The following is a 16,011-nucleotide window of genomic DNA, read 5'->3' on the forward strand; positions in this document are numbered from 1 at the left end:
CCACCATCAAATACAGGGTATTGCTTGCCTTAAGCTATTTTAGAGTTGTTCTCTGAGATTTACAAAAGGTGTCCTCTATGGTGCAACTTCACAGCTAGCAAGAATTGAAAAACAATGAGACTATCAAAAAGAAGGAAAAAAAGAAATGTGTTTTCATATAAAAATCACCAAAAAGAAAGCCATGAGTACGTGTTTCTGACTTTTGATTTAAAATTTCTATGTGTAACTTGACTTAAGGTTTGGTCTGATCCTTTCCTCACATTTTCCCACTTCAAAATATGCAAAAAAACATGCACACATGCAAAAAAAGTATTAAAAATACAATACTTTTGCTGCTTCAAAAATTTACCTCTGAACACAAAGTACTTTACTGTTTCTTATATAGCAATTTTGCTCAAACTTTTAAACCTTACCAGTCTAAATCAGTATAATATAATGCCAATTATGTCTTCCATCAATTTTCATCAGCCAAAATTCTTACAATATAGCAGAAAAGTGTATATATCAAGGATAACTACAGGGGAAAAAAACAAAACAAAAAAAAAAAAAACCCACAAAGAAACTCTGAGGAATTTCCCCAAATTGCTCTATATTTATACCTATTATTTAATATTTCAGTTGGTTTGTTAGACAAACTTAAGTGTATTTATTTAGAAAGAAAAATAAGTAGTATACAGTGAAAAACATCAGAAATCTTGACTAGTATCTTATTTGATCAGTACTTTCCATCTCTCTGTATTACTCATATCAAATTATGGTATGATCACCTTATCAGTTTGGGGATTGTCAGCTGTTCCTGTTACATGAACAATTTAAAGAAGTTTGTTATTCCTTGGTCACATACACTTCAACTTTCAAAATCAGATTCTCCTTCTACTGTAGGAAAAAAACAAGACACATCATCTTTGTTCATCTCTCCAAGTTTTTCCTCCATCAGCTCCTGATGCTAAAGCTCTCATAAGTTTTCCTTTGGACCACGCTTCATGAGATTTTTCTAGAGACCTTCATTCTCTAAGAATTCTTGGACTCCTGTTTGTATCTTGCTTCCATAAGCATGAAAATCTTCAAAAGAATTAAACAATTCTTGAAAGTATCGCATACTTGTGTCTTTTCTTGGCCTAAAGAATTACTCTATTTTCAGCTCTCTGTTTCTGTGACACAGCTGAAATAATCTCTAAAATAGCTGAATTGAATGGCAGCAATTACATTCAATCCACAACAGAATTGTAGTTCATTTTCCCTGAGACCACAAAGTATTTCAAAGCCTGAATTCAGAGAGACCCTGGGAGGAATGCAGTTGATCTGAAATTATTTCAGACAGAGCTCTTGGTTAGAGCTAAGTATAACACAGTTCTTAACGTTCCTTAAAATAAAAGGAAATAAAACATGTACATTCCTATGAACCAAAGGCAACCAAGTAATGAGTCACAGAGAATAACTGGCTCTGGAAGAGGAGGAGAGTGTTGAAACCTCAGAGGATTTTGACCAGTTCTGCACAGAGACTGAGACTGATGCCAGAAATTCTTGCCAAATATCATCCTACAAATTAACCTCTCTCACACTGCACATCTTTCCCAACGCTCTATGTTGGGCACACTTTGCCTTTCTTTCCTGGTAACTACTGATTAACACTATCCCTCCCTGCTTATAAATAACTACAGAATTGTTCCCCTTAGCAATGCTCTGCTCTCTCCTCTGTCCTCTAGCCAGCAGTCCTTTCCAAGCCCCTGGCCATGCTACACACTTGGAGAGCTCCACATACTCCACTTTGTGAGCTCTCTTACAGGGCTCAGAAACTGCAATTAAGTTGCAGCACATTCAGAAATCTATTATCGCACACATAAAATCAGATGTCTCCCAGGTAAATTTGGGATCTGAGTAAGCACGCAATTTTTCCACTGGGAACAATTAGCAGCAGCACTCCTTTGATCTCTGTGCCCAAAACTAAGTGAGTTTCAATCTGCCCTAACATTAGTGGGCAACAGTCTTCATCTGTTTCTGAATTTAGCTCTACCTCACAAGGAGAGCTTGAAGACATTAAAAGAAAACAAAATCATTACATGCCCATTGTGGAAATGTGAGAGAAAATGTGATTGCTTAGGGAATTGGGGTTTAGTCATTTGCCTTTCTGCCTTCAGATGTTTTCATGTAAACAGGGAGAGAGGGTATCTGTGTATTTTCATCTTTTAAGGCTTTAAAAATGTCTGAAGTATGGTTGAGCAAGACAGAAAACTTAACTCCAAAAGACAGAAGAAACAGATCTGTACATTTTATGTACAAACAACTTAGTTCCAGATCAATTTTTGTAGTAAAAAAATAATATATATATATTCATACATAAAGAGTGCTCAGTTATAGTGAAGAATAACCAAGCAAAACCCTTTACTTATTTGAGGTGCATTTGTCCAATGCATGTACATGATTTTCTACACAGCCTGAAGTATTTAGAAATGAAGTTGGTGAATGGTATTATAGTTTACTAACTGTACTAACTGAAATGTAGCCAGTTAAGTTCACATGATTGCCTGTATTTATTGCAATGGTTTAGCTTATAGAAGAACAGATGGTTTCCATGTGCTCCTAATCAAATACTCTCAACTGATTATTTGATCATCTGCACTAGGTTTTTTGATTTAAATAATTGATCCTTAGCATTCTGTACTTCTTAAATGTGACCTGCTTTTTGCAGTTCTTTCGACTTGTGGCAATTGCTGTTGGCTGATGGCCAGAGCCTTTTCCTTAGACTTCTGAGTATAGTTAATTCAGTAGTGAATTAAAAACAGACGCTCTGTATTACTTAGGACAACACAGTCTAAATTCCATTCTCCCAATAATCCCTATAGATGCAAGTAAACAAAATTAATAATTCAACCATTAACCACAAATGAAAGGCTTGTTTAATTTCATTTAACACTTTACAATATTATGACACATACATGTATGGCTGTAACCTACTGTTATATAACTTTCTCTTGTCCATTTGTTTTAGATCCAAGCATCATTGTTAAATTAATCTACTATGCTCGATATCTTAGATTGTGTAACTGAAACAAAAAAATGTACAATACTGAGTTCAACTACTATGGCAAAGAAGAAATACACAGTTTTATTGAGGTTTAGTTTGCTTCTAACATGGAATCTGGATGTTTTAATAAGGCAATATAAATTCCCTTGCCTATCAAATGTAAGAAAATGAGCATGTTACTACTGTCTAATTATTGACTAACATAAATGTATTTTAATTACCTAAACCTCCCACTATTCGGCACGTGCACCCTGTTTGGAGATTTTTGCATCAAATAATAGGGTTAAAAATCAATGTAATATTTAGAGTTAAATTACACATTACAGTCAATCTATCAGAAGTGAGGAAAAGAGCTCGTGAGGGATAAGAGGCCAAAAACGAAAATTATTAACACATATATTTGGCCTGTAAAGCTGAGGCCTAAAGATTATTATATTATGTTAGACCTCCTACTGGCTATATAACATCTAAAATCTCTAATACCTAAGTCAGATAAACTAATTTCTTAGAACAGAATGAATACTACATTTTTTGTGTATTTTTTAAAAAAGTAAAATATAATTTCTGCAGATGAGGATAGGAAGGACCATTGAGTTTTTCATTGTTCCATCCAATCCTCAAAGGGTTAAAATAGACTAGACTTTGCCTGTGTATGACTTCATAATTTCTTTAGAGAACAGGAAGGTTAAATACATATATATAAATTATATATACTTAATATATATATAATTTATATATATAAACATATATATATATGAAAGATTTTGAAGTGCTTCCAAATGTAAAAATAAATCCTAATTTTGATACAGTGGAATATGGAAGGGTGGTGAGGAAGGATAGGAAGGGAGGGAGATACAAATACATTGGGAAGTAATGCATTCAGACAAAAGATGGAGGTAGTCTGAGTCTCGTGTTGTGGATTCAGGTGTTTGGAGTGGATGGTAACAGCAGAAGTTTTTGCGAGGGAGAGAGAACAATAGCAAAAAAGGCAGTACTACCAGCAATGCCAAAAGCAACAGCACAGTCATAGAAGAGGAGGATGATTCCATATGCCAGAAGGATGTAACGCCAGATTTTCAGAAATACTTTGGTACCTAACAAATGTTGCTGAGTGCTTAGCTGCAAGACATGGTAACAGCTGATTGCTCTCATTGATTAAAAAGCTATGCAGTAGCTAAGTCTCTAAATTCTTCAGGGATCTTACAGAAGGACTTCCAGATGACACATTTTTCAGTTGTTTTCCACCTGTCTGCATCTACAGACTTTGGCTTTATTTAGTTAGTCTTGACCAGGTCCTCAAGTTTTCCTAAATATTTCAATATTTCAGTTTAGGAATACCTATTCAGAAAGTATTTTAACAATTCATAAAATATTAAAAACTTCAGATTACACTGGTGGAAATATTCTTGCAAACCTTCCAGTTTTGCCTACTTGGAGTGTCTGCACTGAACCTTATTACTTGTTTTTATTTTCTGCTAATTAGAAGAAAACAAGAGGAATAAATACTTAAACCAATTGGGGTAAATCAGTCACATGAACTATGTATGTTGGGAAAGTGTGTTCCTGCCCCACTAATTTAGGGAGTGACATTGAACATAACTCAAGCCCAAATTCCCAAGCTCTGAAATACTGTATGGCTGCTCTCACTCAAACATTTCTTATTCCCATAAAATAATAAGTAAAAATAAATAAAAAAGAGTCTTGAAGTACTCTGTGATGGTCAAATGGAAAGTAAAACTGTCTTCAGCATATGAGACAGAAAGGAAGTCAATATTGCACTCAACATTTACATACTACAAAAAAAGGAATTCAAATTTCTGTTGCTGAGGGTAACAGTAGAAACCATGCAAGTTTTCCAGCCACCAGAAAACAGAAGCACACATAGATCTTTATTCTAACAGAAAATACTGTTTGGAAATCTAGCTTTAGTAGGATCTACAGTTCTATCCTTCACATTATCTATATGATAAACTCAATAAGGTATGTTGTTACGCGGATGGAAATGCCTGTCTCTGGGTTTTAGCAGCAGGTGAGAGTGCTATTAATATGATCAAATGCACTTAAAACAGATTACTTTAACATGCATTTTAGACATCCAAGCAAGACTGAGAAATTCTAGATTCTTGCTTTGTCAGATGTGATTGCATAGTGGATATCAGAAACAGTAATAATATAAATAAGATGGACTCAGGAGTCCTTGGCACAGTTTGGAGAAGTTCCCTTTGCCTTGACCTCTGTGTCTTCCAAGCTTTTGCATTCCCCCAAAGAAGGCCACTGATTTCTCTCAGACTTCAAGATACTAGGAGTAGAAACTACTGTGGATAACTTTTCTATGATTCCACTTTGATACAGACAGGACCTTCAGTCTGCTCCTAAGATGCTTTGGAGAGAACACATACCTCCAAATTTTTGCCTGTGTCTAGAAGGATGTACTAAAGAGACAAACTTTTCGCTAATATTTAAGACAAGGGAATACTGAAATTCTAGCTGATCTTTAAGCACCTCAAAACAACATTAATTCAACAGAGACCAAAATAAACTGAAGAGCATAGAAGCGAAGTTCAATGAAAAGCGAGCTACAAAAAGGCTGTTCATTAAAAGTAGAGGTTAAAGAGCATAGCTGTTTGCTGAAGAATCAAAGGGGGGTTGCAGATCTTCTGAGTTTTATTTTTCATGTTAATTAAAATACTCTGGATCTGTAAAAAAGTCCTACTAGCTTCAAAAACACATATATATTCCAAACGCTTTGCACGACCAAAACATTATATGATGAAAATAAATACCTTTCTCTTTACCAGAAGTAAACATTATTCAGTGTTGCTTAATTTCATAAATACCTAATCATAATTAAATTCATTGGATGGATTTTTAAAAGTAGTTAGTTGTTAAGATGATTGGCAGTTTTCTTTGCTGTTGACAACACCTAATGATATATTGCAGGATGGAAAGCTACTTTAAGAAATCCAAAAATATCTCTTCTGTACTCACCACCTGAGATAATTTTTTCTTTCCATACATGTTTTATTGGTACTTATCACTTCAAGAAGGCTGATGAATGTCAAAGACCCTCTAAAGATGCTTTGCAGATTATTTATTCTAAGCTTTCTTCAAAAGTTTTTTCTTTTCCTCTTTTTTTTAGAAAATAATAATTCACTAACCTCTACAGCTCCAACAAACATCATCAGCCACCCAAATTACTTCACAAATTCATTGATTTATGTCTGTCATTAAAGATGAAACAGAATTACTACCTACAGCATTTAAACTCAAGTCTTTAATTATACTAAACTATAGGTACATGGAAAAGACACTTCACTTGTCTGTGCTGCAGACAGAACATCTACTGAGTTGGTGAAGAGGCCAAAAAGTGCACTGAAAAATTGAGTCATCCTGACATGATTATGTATAGATAAGTTTATTTCAAAATAATATTTACATAGCTATCACTCAGAACTGTGAACACTGAATTTACCATTTCAGACTCAAGCCATGGTGCAGATTTGCAGCAAGAACAAAGGACGACATGGAGCATCTAGCTTCTAAATCTTCACTTTTTTTTGCTTTTCCTTCTCTCACCAGTGCATGTGACTTAATCCTACAAAACTGACTATATATATATTTTAAGCAAACAAAATAAATTCCTTATGATGAACTCCATGTCTCTATCTTTTATTAATGTTAAATAGAGGCTTTCGATTGCATTTAATTATGCATATTTTGTGATAATCACTGTCATCATAATTAATCCTTAATAAAAGAAAAAGAGGGTATAAGATTTTGTCTAGATTTCTACTCCTTTTTTTTTTTTTCTCCTTTTGCTTTGTAATGTTGTTGTTCAGTTTTCCCTCCTTACAAAGGAAAGGAAAAAATAAATAATTTGCAAAGTTGACTACCAATGTTTGTTATTTCTCCTGGAAGGCTCTCATTAATTCTAATGAGGACTTAGCTTTAAGTTATACATAATTTAGTATTTTTTACTCTGCACAAATACAGCATAGCAACAGAACAGAATAGTTACTGGATAAAAGTTTTAAGCGTTTTATTTTCTCTGGATTTTTAAAGAAATGCCTGATTTCTATGAAAGCTGAGTAGCTGAACAGATTCCCACGCAGGATCTCATATATTACAGACCCAGGGAAGAAAGAAAATGCGCAAATTAACCAACACCATTCTCTGTAATGTTCCAAAGAAAACTATTGTTCATATGTACAAAATAACTTGATAACACTGGGTGAAGTTAATTCATGCTGTGCAGTATTTAAAAAGTTGATCTCCAATAAAAAACATCAATTTTCCTATTCTTACCACAACTTTTTTAACTATGTTTCAAGAAAAGCTGCTCCTTGTTCTTAAAATAAACAAAGTATTTTGCTTTTTCTGTAACCTCTGACAGTACAAAGTAAAATGATTCATTAAATGACTACTTTATGGTTATTTATGAGATGCTAACTAGGTGTATGATGTGCTAATTATTAAGAAAGCACACATTTGGAACATCTCCAGGTGTCTTTCCAAATCTTTTTCCCCAGGTGCAGTTGTTTTTTCAATTTCTTTCTGTTTGAATGAACATTACAGCATACACAATTTCTCTACTTACATTGTTTCAAACAGGAAAAGAAAAAAAAAAACAAAAAAAACCCAGCAGAGCTCCTGATCACCAACCACTTTACTTTATCTGGACACTTCACTGAATATACAAATTTTTTTCAGCAATAAAATGACTAAGTTTAGAGATTAAAAAAAGACATAAGACTAAGAGGCTGCTATGTCTGAAACCAATGCATCAGTGAAGAAAATTCTTGAAAGTCTCAAATGCAAAAAAGGTTAAAGAATCTCCCCAGATTCATCTCTGTCTAACCTAGGAAAACACCCCGTTCCTAATGCCAAGTAGGGAGTCAGGATGAACTCCTATCATATGCTGTGTTAGCGTCTCAAATATAATTATCAGACCAGTGCCTCATTTAACCCTATGTCTCATTTCCTGGTCTGCCCAAACTGACATGCTACAAAGCAACTGAAGAACAAAACTGGGGACTGGGGTTTGTGGTTCTGTGCTGGGCTTCGAAGGCGCGTGTGTATTAGAGGCACAGCAGGCACTACAGCAAGAGGACGCCAAAGGAGTAAACCTTTGTCTGAAGTCAAATGACTTGACAGGTCATACTACACTGGAACGCGCAATTTGAGGAGGTGAATACACACCCCTTCATGGACTGATAATATGACAGTATAGCAGTATCAAGGTGAAATGAAAATATATTTTAAAAGGATTCATTTACAGGGACATCACTGCCACTGGTTACACTGATGTGGACATGCCTGAAAAGACATTTTAGCAGCAGAACTCAGAATTAATCAATTCTGACACATGGTCAAGTGCAAAATGCATGAATTCATAGCACAAAACTGGGAAAACAATGAGAAAGAATCAGGCACTGATGATATCTAGTAAAAAACCTTTACTATCTCATCCCCATACTTTCCATTGGATTTTTTTAAGAGAATTATCACATTGCATTGGATGTTTACACACAGCATGACCATACCTATCTGCTTCAAACAAGCATCAACTAAAACTGCTTTTTGAGTTATGGTAAACTGAAGAAAGGAAAAGAAAGATAATTTTCTGACAACCAACTGAAACTAAAACAATAAATAACAGTAGGTAGTGTGTGTGCCAAGCCATGTACGGATAAGGCATAAAATATTGTCTGTTCTACACAGTTACTTTTGGTAGAACAGCAATATTTACTGGTTTAGTGGGAAATATCGGTGGTAGGTGGATGGTTGGACGGGATGATCTTGGAAGTCTTTTTCAACCTTGGTGACCCTATGATTTCCCAACGTAAGAAATATTTTTACATAGCTTCAAAGTAGAGTTTTACTTCAGTATACTTTATTTCCAGCCCCACCTTTCCTGCCTTGTTGATTTATAAATGCTGTAGGAAGCTCCTCAACCAACTTCACCAAGCTTATCACCAAAATTTCACAATTCACTTAAGATGACTATGGCTAGCAATGCTGCTCAGCGCTTACCTGTCATTTAATATTCCCCTTCCTGTATAGAAATTCAGAGGCTTTCTTACATAATCATTTTAGTTAGAATTAGACACCTGAATCATAGTAGTTCTTTTTCAAACAAAGCAGACTAAGTCAGTCTAGATGTGTATCCAAACAATGGCTGCAGTATTTGCATTGCTCACTCAAAGCCTCATACAGGCAGTCACTTTAGATCAACTTCAGCCTCCATGGTTAGTCCTACACAGGCTTGAAAAGGATTTTTCTTTTAATCTTGCAAAGGCAGCTTAAGTCAATGAGATATAGGCATTTTGCTAGTAAGAACAATAAAAATATCCAAATTACCACAGTTGTTACAAAGTCTAAGTATTTTCTATTCAGTATATTGGAAGAATCCAAGCAGGAAATCCAATCAGGGAATTTTTTTGTTTGTTTAACATAAATAACAAGTATAACAATATCCCTAAATGTTCGGTTTGTTACTTCTTTTTTTAATTATTATTATTATTATTATTTAACTCTTGGAAAAAATATCAGCTGAAAATTTTCTCATAGCATTACATGTTTGCTGAAAGTGATCAAAAATGAATTCAAATAAAAGTTGAACTCAAGCCAGTGAGGATTTAAACACTTGCTTGGTATGTGTTTTTAATGAGCATACTAGACTATTCATGCACAAAATAATTCCAGACCAGGACAGCAGTGAATTCCTAAGAAAACAAAGTAGCAAGATCAGCAACAACCTATACAAAAGTAAAGAATATTTCCAAGTTTACAAAATGAACTGGGAACTGAGATGATAGAGCAAAACAAGGTATAAAATACTTCAGAATTCTTTGCTTCTAAAATAATTTAAAAGAGGCCAGGGTGGGTAAGAATAACCAGAATCTAGATACAGGGCCATTTCAGTGCAATATAGCAAAAAAGGCTTTAAAGCAATTTTAAGTCTTATTACAATGTCTCATTCTACTGGGAATTTCCATTAATGTGAAAAATAAAAAGACACATTACTATGACAGTGATATGGTGTGAGCAATTTTATTGAAGTAGAAAGCTAGGAATGATAATATGCAATAATTATTTTATTGATGCACAGGAAATGAATTATTCATAGTTACAAAGTATCTGTGGATAATTCTAATTACCTGCTTTTAAAGTATATGAGAGCCACAGAAAATACATTAACAACTTTGATTGAACACCTGCTATCCTGTGGAAGATAACAAGTACCAGGTTCCAAACTTTCCTGACTCTGAAGTCAAAGGCATTAGGTCTTCCACATGTGTACTACTGGAATATTACAGATAATTTTGTTCTCCCTGTGTAGTGATGATGTCACAATGTTTAACATAATCAGAAAAAAAAAAAAGTAATGGCTTAATTTCATACCTTGTTTCATATTTTTAGTTCTACATGTTCTGTATTTTATATATATATATAGCTAATATGAAGTGTATAACGATGAAGATTGTACTCCATGATAAACTAATGTTACAGTTCTCAAATATTCATACTTGTTAATGCAGACTTTTATTTTTATATATACAGTGTTTCTAGACATAAAATCATCTTGCTAATTGTTTGCTGCATCTGGTCTTCTGTGGAGCAGTTTTTGATATGTGGATAAGCTAATTTAAAACTTTAAAATTCTGGAAGATCAAATGCTGTACTTTCATAATAAGCATCACCTTTATACTAAAAAAAATTCAGTACTTCTGCTATCATTTGCTCAACAAGAATGTAAGCAAAACAGGGAAGAGAGTAATCTTCAGTAAGATAGAACAGTTAAAGTTAACTTCAGCTGCCCTTCCAAAAGTGGTTGGCAACATTAATTCCACTAAATTCCCTATTTTTCTTTTAAAACAGGCAGAGGGCTCAGAGACTATTGATTACTCACTACTGAGGAATGAAGTCTAGGCCATCAGGTGCAGGACAAGGAATTTCAGCTGCCCTTTCTGTCCAGTTTCATCGGACAAAATGTAGTCTGTGCAACAGTCTAAAAATGACCTATTAATGCATAATTAATCTCGACACAGACTGAAGTAGAGCCAGTTGTTTTGGAGTTTTTAAAGATAACTTCAGAAGCATGAAAGACACTCCTGTATGAGTCTGTAATTTTTAAAGACTCCTTTGTTATACATTCTGCTGACCTACAACAAATATTGCAGAAGCAAACTTACTATCTTCCAAAGCTTTCTTTCAGGAAACCATTTATTTCCTGGATATTCTGTAAATCCCATTGTGGGGCTCCACATTGTAGACAATAATTATACCTAAATGCACTATGCTTGTACTTAGTCTGGCTCTGAAATAGTTATTGTTCATACAGTGTGTTCAGTCTGCTAAACCAAATCAATTTAGTTTTACAAGCAATCATTCCATTGTTAGCTTTATATTGTCTGACTAAATGTTGACTTTGCTTGTAAAACTCCTTATAAATGTGCTTGCTAGGGCACATATAATAGCTCAAAATAAAGGAAATGTCAAGAGAAACTAAAGTGTAGGAACTGAAGGTCAGCTAATTTTTTCCTGTGTATATTTGTTAGGCTTGATAATTATTTACCTTTTCTCATTTACTTAAGTGTTTAATCAAGCAGATGTATCAGAATTATGAAACAAGAGTAAATAGATCACAATCAAATTAGCACAGACTTAACAATATCGGAAGGCTTGTTGTATGAATTACTGAAAACAATCTGGTGTCTGCAACTGCCAGTGACATTCCTGAAACAGTCAGTAGGTCTCTGCTACTTAGCTACAACAATGCAAACACATAGCAGTAGACAAAGAAACAGAGATCTTCCCACTCTTGTACTTATGTCAGTGCGTTCTGTGCAGTCTATAAGTTCTGTTAGTACAGAGCTGGCTGCAAGACTGGGGAGCTCATTTGTTCATTCTGCACATTAGTGTTTAGAGGTTAAAAGACAAAAGAGCAATATATTTGCATCTGATAACCAGTATTTGTAACACGTGTAGTAGAAGTTGTTTCTTTTAATTAAGTAAATGATGATGAAAAAGTGTATCCTCCCACACCAGAGCCTTAAGTTACTAATGGTTAAGTCAGATGTTTAATATAATTTTGTACATTTTGCAATATTCACTATCTTGCATGGCTGAAATCCATACCAAAAATGTGCAGAGTTTAGTATGTTAAGAGAGAAGGAAATTATTTGCTTTGCTGAAAAAAATTAGACTTCTCTTTTGATCGCTGTCTAAAACATACACAGAACCAAGTGAGGCAGACACAGGGAACTATACCAGTAAAAGGGTTGTTGATTCTTCATTTATTTCATGAAAGAAAAAGGAAATTAAATTATAGAAAGTATAAAGATTAGATATGACAATCAATCTATGGCAGTGACTTACACCTTAGTAACTCGCTGACAATTAGATTAAAATAGCACACAGCATCAAAGAATAAGTATCATACCCTACTCCAAAAACTTCTTTCTCATTGGCTCTTAGCTGCAAATTGTGTTTCTAAATACACTGTTATCTTCCATAAAATTCAGTTCAATTCGTCTAAAAATATAAACATTTATTCACTCATAGGACTCAAAATCAAACAAGCTTAAAGATGTAATGTATGAACATTACAGAGAAAGCAGCACATCTCGAAATGACTGATCAAAGCAACAGGAAAAACTTTGAATTCATATTCAAATTCTATGCTTTGCTTCCCTTTAAAAATGATGCCATGAAAGATGTAAGGTGCAGTGAATAGTTCTTGCTGTTTCCATCTAAGTCACCCTCATTTTGATTGATTCTGATCTATTTATTTATTATTTAAAATAATGACTTAAGTGGTGAGAAAATATAAAGCAATTTCATAAGTCAAAGTTCAAATGGCAAAGATATCCTTAGTAAGGAAAATAAACTTCTTCCGTTTTTTAAAGAGATGCTTCATTTATATGAGTGGGTCTTCTCTTACATAAACACTGAATACTTACTATTTTAAGACATGTTAAGTATTAGCAGATTGATCATCTAAGGTTTAATTTGTTATTATTTTTCAGTACTATACCAACACAACCTGTAACTGCAATGAAATTTTTGACTCTTCCTGGAACATTCTAAAAATAACAAGAATTTTCGCTTGGGGAATAATTATCCTTTAGAATTATAAAACAATTCCTTCTCAGATTAAACTCTGAAAGGAAACACAAGTGAATCAGTAAAATGCAACATATTCAACAAAGCTGAGTATATAGAGTTCAAAGACAGTAAAAGGGAACAATGCTAACAAATAGATAAAAGGAACAATGCCAACGAGTAGATACTCTTCCCACCATTGAAGTTGATATGAAACTTGCCACCATGTGGTGACTACACACACACAAAAGGAAAAAGATAAAGGCCAGAGTGAACTATTTACTGACACTGTCAGTTTTCAAGAGTCCAGGGTTTGCTATCAGCTTTGTTATTTCATGCTATGAAAATTGCTTCATTATTAGCAAGCAGATACTATCTTTACATCTGACAGAGCTTCCCATATTCTTGAGATATTTAACTCTCATAATAATGGATAATAATTACCATTTTAATTAAAAAAACAACACCTTCTTACTATTAAGAAAAATCTGATCATCAGAAGATAAATTTATGTTTCTAATATATTATATATTATTGATCAAATCCACTCATATCCTTTGTATAAGCCTGAAGATAATATACAGCCTTATCCATTGTAATACACCATATTCAATTAATACGTTAGTAAAAAGCTTTGTCTGCAATGAAGTTCAAATAATCTCTTTCACACGTCTCATAGTTCTCTGACAAACTTGCGTATGTAGCACAATTTTTTAAATGTCATTAAGTATAAAAACCCTAACTATAAGACACTAAGTCATCTTCATACAAAATATATACATACATATTTATACATGGTAGACTAGCTTCAGAAGGTACTAAGGAAGACACAGCAAAATGCAGATTAAGGTTTTTCTGGGTTTTTTTCTTGGTTTTTTTTTTAAAGAACTGTCATTTTAAGCTAGAGAAAGTTAGCTGTATATTATTTCCTGAAGCTTCATGTCTTTGTTAAGGGTAGCAAAGAGAGAAGATAAAGCAAACAGCAAGGAAGCAACTAATACAATCTGAACAACCACTGAGAATGACCAAAGTCTATAGAGACCTTTTAAGTTAGTTAGTCAAAATGGAATTTGAACTATGGTCAAGAACTGATCTATTCAGGGAACAGGAATTTCATGTATGTCCTAGAAACAACAGCAGTGCAACAAAACCAGAAAACCCTAAGCCTCACAAAGGAAACTAACGGCAGAATCCTGAAATTGGCATTCTGTCCCAGTGACAAAACATGATAAGTCATTTAGCACCTAACAAATATCCAGAACCACAGCATTTTTTTTTATTATTATTAGACACTTTAATAATTATTTTCTTCAATCGCTCATGTTAAAGTCTTCTTGAAATAAATGTTGTCTCATCACCTATCACTGACTGTCAGCATGTGCCAATGGCTTCCGGGAAGTGTTCTGGATCCATTGTCTGCCATCAGACTGACACATGTTAGGAAGAGTAATTCTCCTTTCAGAGTGCCACACCTCTAGGTAAAAAGAACTAGCTGGTGAATCATAACACCTTGACTGGAAATCCCTATACACGAAAGAAGTTACTACATTTTAGGGTTGTTGTTTTTTTTCATGTTTACACGTTTTGTTAAAAGCATTACCAATTACTGCTTTCTGACAATTTTTCAAATAGGCAATATTACTGAACACAGAGAAGGTAAAAACACGAAAAAAATATTTACACCTAATGAAGAGGTGTTCCAAGTGCCATTTTCAAGATCCCTGGCAGGACAGCTTTTGAGATAACAACTACACCATGATTGCTTTTCAAAATATGAGCTTCTATGAAACCAGAAAGACAATTTAACTTCATATACCTTGATATTTTTTTCTGTACGATACATACCCTAAGTTGAGATGTCAGTTTCAGTTATAATATATTGCCTTATATTACAACATGCCAAAGTCTACCAACTTTTAGACAGAGACTTGGAGGAAACATGTTTTAATCCAAGTAACAGCAAGAATTTATCTCAGTAAATGTTGGAACTGTTCCACGTTATCATCAACCCCCTTCATACCAGTGCAACACTTTTCACCTCCCTGTCTCTCCCCTGTGACTCCGACATCACACACTCACCAGCAGCAGGGATAATTCTCACACAATAGACATCTAACAATTCACACACCATTAAGCCAATCCACTGTACACAAAACATTCTAGCAGCATATAATGATAACCGGGACAGCTTACCATTCAAAAGAAGATTTAAGACATTCCCTGGTAGACTGCAACGGTGGAAAAAAAAAACAAAAAACGGACAAGTAGGGAGGAAATCCCATTTTTCCCCATGCTGCTTCTGACATTGTCACCCAAATCACTGGGGTCAAGGATATATGTGATGTTCAAAAGTCTCTACAGTTCAGTTCCTCTGACTTTTTTATCCAGATCTCAGGCAAATATGAATATTTTCAATCAGCTGTGCACTCACAGCCTTGCTATTACTGTTACAAAAATCCTCAATTTTTGGTATGGGTCCCTATGAATAAGGTAATAAGCTATCTTCTTTCAGAACCTCAGTTTTCAGAGCTGCATTTGATGCATTTTTAAGAATATATATTTGTATTCAAGAATAACCAAGCTATTTATTTGTGCTCCTGTTTGCTATAGAAATCTAGGGTCACAATGACAGAAAAATATATAGCCCTTGCAAGCAATGCCATCAGAAAATGTCTTATCATAATCATGATAGATGATTTTGTTTAAAAGATGATACTGAGAATGATTATTAGGCTAGTAGATCTGTGTCTAGCAATAATTCATTTCTTTCAGTACCAATTATAACTGAAATTGAAGAAGCATGGAACTCTTTCTTTCATTATTATTCTTTGTTTACTGCTCATAAATATGTATTTATCAAGCTTACATTTTGTGATCAG

This window comes from Cyrtonyx montezumae, unplaced genomic scaffold (assembly GCF_038088225.1).
Source record: "Cyrtonyx montezumae isolate F1298 unplaced genomic scaffold, pur_monq_1.0 scaffold_17, whole genome shotgun sequence".
Taxonomy (NCBI): domain Eukaryota; kingdom Metazoa; phylum Chordata; class Aves; order Galliformes; family Odontophoridae; genus Cyrtonyx; species Cyrtonyx montezumae.